This window comes from Sciurus carolinensis, chromosome 7, assembly GCF_902686445.1.
Source record: "Sciurus carolinensis chromosome 7, mSciCar1.2, whole genome shotgun sequence".
Taxonomy (NCBI): domain Eukaryota; kingdom Metazoa; phylum Chordata; class Mammalia; order Rodentia; family Sciuridae; genus Sciurus; species Sciurus carolinensis.
The window spans coordinates 37,150,472-37,163,236 of NC_062219.1; the positions used below are offsets into that span (position 1 = coordinate 37,150,472).

General features: G+C 33.9%; 1 pseudogene; it reads right to left on the bottom strand.

Annotated features, from left to right (window-relative positions):
* Positions 1-3,879: 3,879 nt before the first annotated feature.
* Positions 3,880-12,530, bottom strand: LOC124989184 (protein LEG1 homolog; annotated as a pseudogene).
* Positions 12,531-12,765: the final 235 nt, after the last annotated feature.

Here is a 12,765-nt window from a genome sequence, read left to right on the forward strand (position 1 = left end):
TGGAGAAAAGCAAAGTATTATAAAGTATTATAAATTATAAAGTTACTGTTTTTTTCACCTTTTTACCTTGTGCTTTGGAATTTAACTAGCTGTTTTTTAATGTCACCAATTAGCATTATTTGCAACTTAAAATAATATATCTACAACATAAATGCATTTTTATGAAAACAGATTTTTGGTAGCATATTAATGTTGCATGTGATCTTTAGAAAAATTCTGATAAAATTTCCAAAGTGCCCAAAATTCCTGCTAAAATATTACCACATTTTTCAAAATCTGTGGTATTTACCATTACAATAGTCAGCGTTTTCATTGATGTAACCAAAAGGTCTGACAAGAATAATTAAAGGAAGAAAAGTTTATTTGGGGTCTTGTGGTTCAGAGGTCTCAGCCCATAAATGGCCGACTCCATTCCTTGGGGCCTGAGTGAGGCAGAACATCACGGTGGAAGAGTGTTGTGGAGGAAAATGACTCATGACATGGCACCAGAGAGAGCACTCCACTCACCAGGGACAAAATATAAACCCCAAAATCACAGCCCTAGTGACCACCTCCTCTAATCACACCCTGTCTGCCTACAGTTACCAGCCAGTTAATCCCTATCAGTGGATTAATGCATTGATTAGGTGAAAGTTCTCATAACCCAATCATTTCACCTCTAAACTTTCTTACATTGTCTCACACATAAGCTTTTGGGGAACACTTCATATCTAAACCATAACAACTGTTATGATAGATTTTTCTTTACCTCAAAAACAGATTATTGCCGGGCACTGTGGAACACGCCTGTAATCCCAGCTGCTGGGGAGGCTGAGGTAGGAGGATAGCAAATTCAAAGCCAGCCTCAGCTAAAGTGAGGTGCTAAGCAACTCAGTGAGACCCTGTCTCTAAATAAAATACAAAATAGGGCTGTTGCTCAATGGTCGAATGCCCCTGAGTTCAATCCCTGGTACCCTCCCACCCCAGTCAACAACAACAACAAAAAAAATAGATTATTTTCAATATCAACAATACTAATAATACATTTTTTATTTTATAAAACTTAATTGTTATTTCTCTACAATGACATTCTTGCTGAGGTTGATTCTGGCATAACTGAGATATCATAAGATAATGCCATCTTCTACCACCATTCAAGAATCACATTTTTGTTATCATATTTCCAGCTTTCATTCATATTTTCCTGAAACTACAGAAATGCTGAATAAATCTTGCTAGGTTTTTTTACGCATTCTAGTTAATAATCATCAGATTTGACTAATTCCTTATATACTATGCAGATTGCACAATATATTCCTAAGAAGTGATTGCCAATATGAAATGTTTAATGTTAATAGTATTGCTATGAATAGATTGCCTCATGACATCACATCTCATCAGCATCCTTATTCCCAACACATTATTGAGGTAACCCTAATGCACTCTTCTAACACCAATAAATTATACACAGAGAACAGCAAAGGTATGACTTAAGAGTACATAAGTGCTCTGGTACTTCATAATTTTAGGTCAGTGAGTAATTGCCTGTATAATGAAATTATAGAAAAGGTGTTGAATTTGGCAATCTTTTATTTCAAATGTCTTAGTAACAAATCACATATGTATTGCCTGAAATGATCATTTGACAAACAGCATCAAATAATGATGTCCAAAGTAATGTGTCATGGATGAAAAAATGCCTGGTCAAAGATTAATTTCCCCTTTAGAGAACTTGTTCATTATATTGTGTTTGATTAGATCAAATGTTCCCACTCTCCCCATTTCTGACTTGTAAAACTTATGGAAAGTTAATTGCATGGCAAAAGAAAAACAGAGTACTGAAAGTCTGGTTCTGAATAATTCAAAAATTTGAAAAGTTCAAAAACAACCAAATAATTTTGCAGTCTATTCCTTTTCAATAGATTCAGAATTACTAGTAATAAATATGACCAATTTTAAGTTCTTCAAGAAGCTATTAGGCATTAAACTTTTTATACCTTATTTCTTAGAAACATAATTCTTCTTTCATTTAATTTGTTTTATTTGTATATAGTTATTTTTTAGGAATAAAGATTGTTACAACTGCCTAAATATTAATCTTCTTTCTTCTTGGATAACATGTAGATTTTGGCAGATTTGAAGACCTGGGAAAGTACATATATAGGCTGCAGACCTCATCTCTTGAGATTATAAGTTACTTCACCTCAAGTAAGAATGGTCCCAAAGTGATTTTATTATAATATAGTAACAATATTTACATCTTCTGCCATCATTTATTTCCACTGAAGATTTTTCAATTAACTTATATACCAATATGTCAATTGACAAACATTATGATTAAAAACTGCCAAGAAACGTTTATCTATAAAGTTCAAAAATATTTTATAATAGGGGATAAAAATGTGAAGAAAAGTATAATAAAAGATAAAAGCAATTAAACAAAATGTAACCAGAAGTACAAGAAGATTATTTTTTAAAAGTTTGGCACAAACTGGGATCTATAAACCAAGATGACACAATGACAAATGATAGCAGGATAGCTCTGCATCATTTTGATTAGAGACTATAGCTTGGTTAACACACATTTGGAAGGAAGTCTCAAAGAATCATCTCTTTTATTACGCCAGACAACTAAGATAATGTCAAAATTTCCTCCACTGCATAGCAATGAAAGAGAGAACATGACTCGGTGTGAAAGCAAAGACCCTGTATTAGGAATGGTGTCATATATCCAGAGTGAAGTCCCAGGTAGAAAGAAAGAAAGAATGGGTGGCTGTTTTAGAAAATAAATACAAATGCAGACATACGTGGTTGAGGATTTCTTATTAACTACCTGCTGCTATCTTTCCCACTGATCCTATTTCCTCTTTAGACAAATAAATCAGCCAGGAGGCTTACATTGCCTTGTGTATTTTATCTCTTAGTGTCGCTTTAGTGGGTGATATTTATATTGCATGATGCGAGAGTTCACCCTCTTGGCATGTGTGTGAGATAATTAGGATTGTAGCCATCATTACAGCTGATTGCTATGACTCAACTACTAAACCTATTTCCAAGGATTACAAAGAAGGGAGGAGGCCATTAGCCATGAAGAGAAGGGATTGTCAACAGCACAGTTAGATCTTAGATCAAGTCACTAGAGTTGCAAAGTATTATCTATGAAATACTATTTTTTAAATTTTCAGATTTTTCCAATCGACTGTGAAACTATACTGCTCTAAAGATAACATTTCTGATAACAATTCTCAAAGGGTAGTGAGATCAGCACTCTGCATTTGAAATGCTGTTCCTTATTAGGCCTCCTTTTAGGAAGCAATAATTTTAGCTGATCTTACTACCCTGGATTTTTCATTACCAACTATGGGTCAAAGAGGGAAACTCTATCAAGTCATTGCTAGAAACTTGGGGTCTGCAGAAACATTTAGAAAACAATTGATGAATCAGTATACACTTTGACAATTCAATTTTATGAATTGTATACATTTAAATTGACTGTTACTATTTTATTTCACACTGTTCTGGATTTTAGTTATGAATCATCAGGATATATCCCTTTGAGTTTCATGAAATTATGTTACATAGGATAACACAAAAAAGAGGCATACAAGTTTAATAGCTATTTATTAATCTCATAGTGATTCTTCTGGTAGCTTCATGCAGTCTCCTTGTATCTTAAAATTTAAGTATTGATGAATTAAAAAACCAAGAATTATTACTTGAAAAGAATAATCATAATAATAAAATAGATTATGGATGGACAAATTCCTAACAAATTAGCATCATTTTAAAATACCAAAAATGACGAGGCTACATGATTGTGATCATATTAAATTTTTTAAAAGACATTGTCAAAAATTTAGAGTGGTCCATTTTCGAGTCTTCAATCATTTTGGGAAGTTTTTAATCAGATATTTCTAAAAGTATATCAAAAAGCTCTAAAAGTAGCTTCCTTGAAGTTTGTGTCTTCATTGCAATTTTCCATGCAATCAAAGAAAATGAACCTGGGAAAAAAATAACAAAATTATTATAGTTAAATCCTGCAAACTTTTTTTATACTCTCAGCTTTATATATGGACTCCCGGTGAAAGAACAGGCAACGAGGGTGAGGACCATGGTCACTCAATGGTTCTGCCATATATCCAGAGTGATTATACCTAGAAAATGCAAAAGGTACCTATAGGGAATCATAAATTTCTTTTTGAAATATATGTTATGACATCTAAACTTTGATTTAATTAATTAATTCATTGTTTAGCTGTTTTATATAATCTTGATTTTTGTGAAGTATGCTTTTAAAATTCTTACCTGAAGTTTTATCCACTCTGCCAAGAGTATTTAGACCCAACAGGACTGCGTTCTGAAGAGCAGTGAAGTCACTGATTAAAGGGGCTGTGTCAGTATTTTCAAGGATTCGTGGTGGAAGGTGCTTCTGGGATTTATGCACTCTAATTAAGGTTGTCGGGATGCGGGATGCACCTATATACTCCACAGCAATAACCCATTTTCTCGCAAATTCTGATTCCTTTTTAGAGTAGAAGTCATATCTAAAGAATGGGAAAAGTATTCAATTTTGGTAAATCATTTCAGGATTTCAATCTCCCTCTTTCAGAAAATATGGTACCTTGTTGATAAATAAAATTCATACTTTACCTACTTAGACGCTAGATTTTTAATGTGATAACTTTTACCCATCTTTCAGGAAATGTGAAGAACCATAATTTAAAAATTCAGTCTGGGAAGGATCAACCCATCTGCTGATATTTTAATATTTTTAATATTTTATTGTTAATATTTTAGTTTATATTTTATGCTTTGAATTAGGTATATTATACTTAAAATCCATAAAATAACTGAATGTAAGAATACATTTAAATAATATTCCTTGGCGATGTACAGAAAAAAAAAAAAGATCTAAGTAAAAATCGTTGCTGGATTCAGACATTTTTTGCAAAATTTGATTCCTGTTGTCAGGGAGTCCTGAAAACATTGAGCATTCTAGTGAAATAGAGGTCTAATTTTCTTGTCTAGCTTGCTAAATGACTTGAGTTACAAAAAAAATTCTACTGGAGGAAGTCCCTTAAAAACTGAACTATCTCCTTTATTTGGGTGATAAATAACTACATTGGAAAGTGGTTTATAAATGGTTTTATAACTGTATTTCAGGGATCCTGTCTCTATGAGCAGTATAAGCATGATAAAAAGTTTGCAGTTTTGCAAACATTCTTGTTCTCCATAAAACACTTTACACTTCCCACTTGACTTTACCAGGAACATTTTCTTTCAAGTCACATCACAGACATGACCTTCTTCAAGAAGTTTTCCCCTCCACCTGAAGTAAAATCAACCCCTTCCCACTCTTCTGCATTCCCATGGCACTACTGGCTTATTTGAAAGTTTGTTATGACATCAGATTATATTCTAATTTCTAGAAGTTAGACAATCTAACTTTATTTTGACATTACACATGTAGGATCCACCAGACAAAAGAAGATAGACAGTGTTAAGTAAATCATAAAACAACCCAGTGGACACTTCCTGTCCCCTTAATGCCCAGGCTGGTAGGATCCTCCCTGCCTCCAGCATGGAATTGGTAGAGTGACTGAAACGAATCCTTGATGACAAGGATTGGAATTGATTTCAGTAACCTTAATACATCAGTTTTCTGTGAAGTAAAAATGAAAGTAAATATCAGTTCATAAGGATTTTGAGTAAAGACCTCTAAACCCTAGTAACAGTGTAGTGCACAAATTACAAGGGAGACAGAGACATAGGAGAGGGGAAAAGAGATGAGAGAACAGGTTTGAAACACACAGGACACATAAACAAAAATGAAATTCAGAAGAAAGCTTGAAAATGCTTCATTTGAATGATTTATCATCAGTCAGTTAAGATCATGAGTGAGATAGAATGTGTCCATAAAAAAATAAACTTTAAATGGTTCTCATAAATAGAAAACACAGATACCTATGAACCAACCAATCATAGAATCTGGGACCACAGAATTTTATTGGAATTTGTGTAGGTCACACAGTATTATATTGTCTCACTTAAATAAACTTTTCATAGTGTTTTTGCCTGAAGAAGTAACTGATAAGATTCTAAGGTTGTTTGCCAGCCTGCAGTAGGGTGAGAGGCAGGAACACCTCCAGACTGGGTCATCTGACTTGATTTGGACAATACTGTATTAACTGACTTGGTGAAGCATAAGCTTGAAATGGATTTTCACTCTTGATTTCTCTCTTGCATCTCTGTCACCACCATGGACAACACTCAGACCCACAGGATGAAGGAGACAAGTGCATCAGAGCTGAGTTTCCCCAGTCTCCCCTGCTGGGGCTGATCAGAGTCAGTCCACCTGAGAGTGAGGCCAGGAAGGACCAGCAGAGCCCCCAGCTGAACCCACACGTTTGGGAAGGAAACATTGTGGTCTGCCACTGAGGTCAACGGTGTAGATTGTGCTGCTTTCTTTTGAACAAAGCTAATAAAATACTGGGTCACACAGCGAATATACTTCTTTGTAGAATTGATCTTTGAAATCCAGTTTGCAATCCCTGTGCATTACAGACGGCAGTGTGCAAGATGAGAAAATGGGCTGACAAGTCAGGGAATTTGAATACCTGGCCTGCCATTCTGCTCTGCTGTAAGATTTTAAGAACTTTAATGAACAACTCAGGCACAGATTCATTATCAAGAAAAGGAATGTTGAGTTTGAACCAATTTTTAAATAAATCTGGTCTGTTAGAAATATGATTTCTTTTCAAATATAATTCCATTGTACGAAGAGAAATAAAGACAAGGTATTTGAACATCTAAATCCATAAGGGAAAAGAAACAAAACTAAAAAGCAAAAAATCTGCAGTATCTTTGATTTTTCTTTTTTTTTTCAGTGCTGGGGATCAATCTCAGGGCCTCGCAATGCTAAGCAAGTGTTTTACCACTGAGCTAAAGCTCTGACTCTCTGTGAATTTTAGATATTTAAAATATTAATGTTTCCTGTGTTCAAAGTTATATTTTTCTATTGATTTACTTTGTGAGACCAGAAATAATCTGAAAATGAAAAACATAGTCTATGTCATTAATTTACTATCAGTCACAAATATCAAGGTTGACCATCACCACTCAAGATCCTGTCTGCATCATTTTATCTGTGTTTCCCACCATCGAAGGAGCAACTGCATTCCAGCTGCTGTGATGGATGCAGCCCCAAATTAAAGTACAGACACCGCAAGGGATTAAACTCCTTCCTAGACTGATTTAGTACCCAGTTGTTGAAGTTGTATTCAACAGGAGGAGGAGAAAACGCCCTGTGATCTGCTGATCAAGCATTTACTTTGGAAGAATAAAGAGTGGTATATGAAGGACTCACACATTGCTACCTGGATTTACTTATCTACCTGTTTAATACCAACGAACCCTCCTTACTTGGTTTCTGCTTTTTGCCACTTTTAGATTTCCACCCTCTAGAGTGGTCCATTCACTGTCAAACCCAAGTCATTATTACACCTGCTTTCTGTGTCACACAGTATATGGAGAGATTGGTAATCTAGATACTTTGTGGCTAACCATGTTCTAGTTGATATTTTCTCCAGTAGATACCACTATACCATATATCTATAAACAAAGTATTAAAAATCATCTACATATTTCTATTCTATTTTGATTTGTACAGTTAGAAAAATTCATTGCATGTCATTTGTTTTATAATTCAGTACTTTTTCCTTATATTTTCTCCCCATCATAAAATACCTTCTAAACCAGATCATGATAAGTTATTTACATCTCATCACTGTAATCCTCAATGATTAGACCTGTGATTCAATATTAAGATTTAAAAATCACTATCACTCTAGAAGAAAAAGAAATGGTATGAATAAGACAAAAATAATATAGTATATTAAAGAGAAATGACTTTGGATTCATTCTTACCTATCTTCAAAAGATTTGACAATGTTTTTCAAGGATGTGGTATGTGCAGCCCATAAGTATTTCAAAAGATCCTCAAAGTTACTAGAAGGTAACTTCATATACTGAAGAAAAGAAACGTATTAGGATTTGAGTAACTCTAACAATTCCCCTCCCCGAAATTTAATTTTGTTCAGATATACAACAATATTCTACACGAAAGGAAAATTTGTTTTTAAGAATTAATATGTATAAGACCTTAATCTATAACCCTTTGTAAAGGGCAAAAGAAAAATTTTTATATTAAGTAAAGCACATGCATCTAGAAGAAGTAAAATTTCTATTATCTTCAGAGTCCATATTTTATACTGACCAGGAATCTTTTTGTCACTTTTTTTCCCACAAATATTAAATTACCATAAAATCTGAAGAGCAAGAAGAAAAAATTTTGTTGGAATGTTAAATTTAATTATACCTAAAGTAATGAATTAACCTAAACAACTGATAAATATATCTTTTCATCATAGATTTTATTCCATATCTATATTTGACCAATGTATTTTGTTTTGGTCATTGAATATTTAGTTCAGAACAACAGATAATCGTTTGCTTCTATCCATAGGTGATTATTTGTTAATTTAGTTGAAATAAGATTATTGATCCAAACACAATTCTATTATCACATTTCTTCTAAAATCCCACAATGAACCCGAAGTTCCAATTAAGTGTACTAACCTATTCACCTGTAGTAGAATAGCCTGTGTTGACAATTTGCACTGCAGTTTGTTTGAGGAAAGAAGAATGCATAGAATTTGTTAATGTTGCATTGGGCCAGTAGTGTCAATGCTCTAGTAAAATATACATTAACAATGTATCTAGCATAACAATTGTACATTTTTATATTAAGAAAAATATTGTACAATGCACAAAAATCCTTAAAAAAATGCTATGCAGCAAAATAAATTCTAAAGTATAAATTATAAAACTTGAAGAAGAAACCTGGTAAAAGTCAATCCACTTATTCATCATCTCAGAGAAGGATGAACGGCAGCCAGAAACATCATAACAAAACCTCATCTGATCCTTGGGTGGTGGCGAAAGCCTGACTTGGTCTGATAATATCCCCAGAATGCCAGAATCAACCGCAGCAAGGAAAGGTATTACACTGAGAAAATAATTTAAATCTGTAAGAACAAAATATTTATCATTACCATAAGCAGTAACAAATGTTGAAGAGCATATTTTTAAGTAAGCCATAAGTCATTAAGGAGAAATTCACAGATCCAGAAAGGTTATAAAATTTTGGCACATGGAAAAAATATTGTACAAAATCCCTGTGGGAATCATATGATGTAGGAATCACAGATAACTTTGATGTTATCTTATAATAATGAATATATACTGGTTAAAGTACGTGATTATATTTTAAAGAAAAAGGTAATTTTAATGGATTGGGCAATATTAGTTTTTTAAAGAACTAAGTTAAAAGGGAAGAAAACTGTCACATTTTCCAGGGAAAAGTACAAAACCTCTCACTGAGGTAGTGATGTGTATGGTACTTTTTTTTTTTTTAAGAGATTTTATTAAGCAGACAGGCAGAGTGTCTGCCTGCAGAGTGAGAGAGAGAGAAAGAAAATGAGATAGAGCAGAGCGCGAGAGAGTGCTGTATGGTATTTTTCTAAAACACTCTAACATGATTGTAGAGTTTGATTAATATATCTTTTCTATTTAACATATCTAAGTTTAATTTGTAAGCATATAATCACTAGATCCTTGATTTATCCTGTCTCTAAAGCAAATTTTCTTGTTAAGTTCTGGCAATAGATCATTAGATCAATAAATAATTAGATTGACAATTAAATAATACACTTTAAAATGTCTCCCTACAGTTAACCTATTCCAGAAGATTTAGATACCTTAATTTAATTAGATATTAGGTTTATACTCATTGTCTCTGGGTGGTGGCAAAATATTTTTTTGCCATAGACAAGCATTCAAGAATGCAGTCCTATGCCCCAGTATAACAGGATGATGATCCAAACTACTAAACCAATCTGAGACTAATAAAGTTCAAATTCTAGATCTGTGGGTAGGACTGTTTATGAGTTTCGGAGAATAAAGGCCCAGGGTAGTATGAGGAAACACTTAGGGTTATATATCATGCATATTACTCTGAGAAAGTGAAATTTAATGTGTTCTTGTTTTTAATTATTGGGAAATATTTCTAAAAAGTTGTTCTGTAATTTATTTTCATGACTTAAAAATGAAATTAAAGATATAGAAAATCATTTATTGTTATTTTAGCATTAAATGTACAACTGAAGCCCCTGATTAATGAATGATAAAATGGAGTGCAGTAGGTGTTATTCTCTGACGTGTTTATGAGTTTTAATACTTAACACATTTGATCTGAGCAGAATGAAAAGCAGTATTTTCCTAATCTCACACTTCTCAGTCTTCCACTTTCCAATAGTCCCTGTCACTTTCAGACATGCCATCTAACTGTCATGGTCTCTTGGAGACCATGGCCTTTTGTAGTGCCCTGTTTCAGTTCTGTGAGAAGGTGAATATAGCCTCGAAAATCATGTGAACACTGTGGCTATTAAATTCTATGAATTCTGTAACATGACATAAAGGAAACTAGGAACATGGCAAACTGATTCTGGTATAATGTTTATTCATTAATTTATTTGTGCTGCTGGTGATTGAACCCAAGAACTTACTCAAGCTAGGAAAGCACTCTACCACAGAGCTCCACCCTCAACCCTAGATTCATTTTTTTAAAGAATATTTTTAGTTGTGGTTGGACATAACAACTTTATTTATTTTTCTATGCAGTGCTGAGAATCGAACCCGATGCCTCACACATGCTAGGCGAGTGCTCTACCACTGAGTCACAACCCCAGCCCTAGATTCATTTTTAAAAGGAACAGTGTTGGTTCTGGTTAGTCTCAGTCTCAAAGATTTTAGGTTGAATGTCTTCTTTTGGAAATTGGTAATATTTATTTTGCACTCAAAGTGAACCTACCAGCCCACCAACTGTCCACAGAGACGCACAGATCATCAGGTTTGTGGCCGCAGTCTGTCCTTTGGCTGGGATCAGCTAATCTGCCTATAGGAGAGAAAATGTGGAGTAGTATTTATCATGCACAGTATGAAACAGTTATGATCATCATTTAATGAGATGTATTTATTTGCAGAAGCACAGACATTTATTTCTGAGTAACTTATATTTGCATTTCCATCACTCTTCATCTTTTATTCCCCATCTCTCAACCAATCACTTTTCTTTTCAGTAACCACATGATAGTTTTGGGCTTTTTAGTTATAGGCCTTAGATTTTTGGCTTTTGTAAGTATTCACATTTTTACATCCTTTTCTACATCCTGATCAAAATTATGGATATAATTTTACATGGAGTAAAAGAGTTACCAAGGTTGCTTTGTGAAGTGAGAAGAACCATCAATTGTGTTTCATCTGGTGACTCTATGTGTCATAAATATTTGAAAATAATATTTATCTCCTTAAAATGAAATTGCCATTTTCCCTACTTCTTTCTCTCCCTCCCTTTCCACCTCCCACCACCTCTCTCTCTCTCTCTCTCTCTCAATACTTTATTTATCATCTGTGTTGGGCAAAAGTCACCATCACCACTTTCTCATGAGCTCTCTGTCATCAAGAAAAAAATATATTTTGACTCATGTGTAGTTAATATCAAAATGTATCTTCTGTGTATGCATTGGAAGGTACCTTATTTTCAAGGAGAAGCAGGCATTTGCAGAAAAAAATCCCCATGAACAAGAAGCCGCTCATTTATATTTTCATATCCGTAATCAGGCCATCACAATTAAGACTCAAGAAAGTTTAAACTAGTGTGACATAACCTTCTGTTTGTAATGTACATCCCTTTTCTTTTCTGTTCATCCCAATGTCTAGAAAGGAAGGTACCACCTAACAGGCATGCAGTAAATATTTGTAAAATGTTCAATACATTAGTATGATATCTTTTGTGACTGGTCACTATGGCTTGTATCATTGAAATTTCTAATAGAAACAGACAACCCTTAAGAGATGTATAATCAGAAAAATGAGAGATTACACTCTATTTATATATGATCTCTCAAAATGTATAAATGCATTCTACTGTTACGTACAACTAATTAGAACAAATAAAATTTTAAAAAAGAAAAAGAAGAATTTCTGACGAAGGAGGAGTGAAAATGGTAGCTATGAGGGAAAAAGGAAAAGGAATCAACTTTCAAAATATGGCATATTCAGAGGCCTATTTTTCAAATTCTTCATGGTTGTATCAACAGATGGTGAGAATGAAAATAAGGATCTTCCTTACCTGAACTATATTGCCAGCCATGCTACAGAGGCAATCCCCATAAAAGATTTTGTTCGTTTTCTGGAGCAAATTTAGCAAAATAAATGGCTGTTTTGTTCAATAGGATTTTATACATCCCCATTTTTTCAGAGAACACCCAGAGATTAATAATGTACATTCCATTTTCCACTGGGTAGCCACTGAAGTCACCAGGACTCTCCTTCCACAGAGGGGGACACAGGCCCGAGAGGTCAGAAGCTCTTGTTAAAGAAGCAGAAAGACAACCAACTAGTACACAGGCCCAGCAAGTAAGAAAAGTCATCGTGCCAAAGGTGGGGATTAAAGTTGTGTCAGGGTTTTTATTAGAGAATGGAGGAGGAAGTCATGGTAATTTCTTGCATCACATCTTACTACCATTTTGCTGGTTTTTTTTTTTTTTTTCAGATCAGATAGAGATAGATGTAGAGGAAATTGGTATATTAGTTAATGGTTGAACTAATTCAGTTTTGTCACCTTTTCAGTATTACCACATTGTGCCTGAAACTAAATGCAAGAGT